General features: G+C 35.7%; 1 non-coding gene across 1 annotated transcript; it reads right to left on the minus strand.

The window, feature by feature from the left end:
• Nucleotides 1-208: 208 nt before the first annotated feature.
• LOC125401307 (small nucleolar RNA SNORA67) lies at nt 209-344 on the minus strand. The gene has a single exon (XR_007232313.2). It is a non-coding gene; the product is annotated as a small nucleolar RNA SNORA67 (small nucleolar RNA).
• Between the last annotated feature and the right edge of the window lie 365 nt (nt 345-709).

Here is a 709-nt window from a genome sequence, read left to right on the forward strand (position 1 = left end):
TTCTATCCCTATTATTCTTAGGTTTTCTCTTTACATAGTGTTCCGGGTTTCTGAATGTTTTGTGCTAAGAATTTGTTGGAATGTACGTATTCTTACACCCACAGTATAAGAACCTCAGAGTAAAGGGTTGGGAAGAGATTTTCCAATCAAATGAACCTAGCAATCTAATTCTTCTATCATATCTTCAACTCTTTTTTTTCTTTTTTTTACATGTAGGCAACCAAAGGCAGGCAAAGGCAACAAGCAACCCTTGTTCCCCAGACCTCAGGCATGCCAGATTTTCTTCCAAGTTGCTATGTTCCTGAAAGGGGCACTAGTCAGCCCATATCTTCAGCTCTTGAGATTCTCTTTTCCATCTCTTGTATCTGTTGGTTATATTTGCAATTGTAGTTCTTGTTCATTTACCCAGACTTTCCATTTCCAGAATTCCCTTTGTTTGTTTTTTCTTTATTGCCTCTATTTCAATTTTTAAGTCTTGAACTATTTGAGGTGCTTGTTTCACCTCTTTGGTTGTTTTTTACTTGGATTTCTTTCAGAGATATATTGCTTTCTTCCATTTTTTTGTTTGTCTTTTCCTCTCTTTCTTTAAGAGAAATTTTCATTTCCTCTTTAAGGGTCTCTATTATCTTCATAAAGTTATATTGAAGGTCGTTTTCTTCTGCTTCTTCTGGGTTAGAATATTCAGGTCTTCTTGTTGTAAGACCACCAG

This window comes from Myodes glareolus, chromosome 8, assembly GCF_982192425.1.
Source record: "Myodes glareolus chromosome 8, mMyoGla1.1, whole genome shotgun sequence".
Classification (NCBI taxonomy): Eukaryota; Metazoa; Chordata; class Mammalia; order Rodentia; family Cricetidae; genus Myodes; species Myodes glareolus.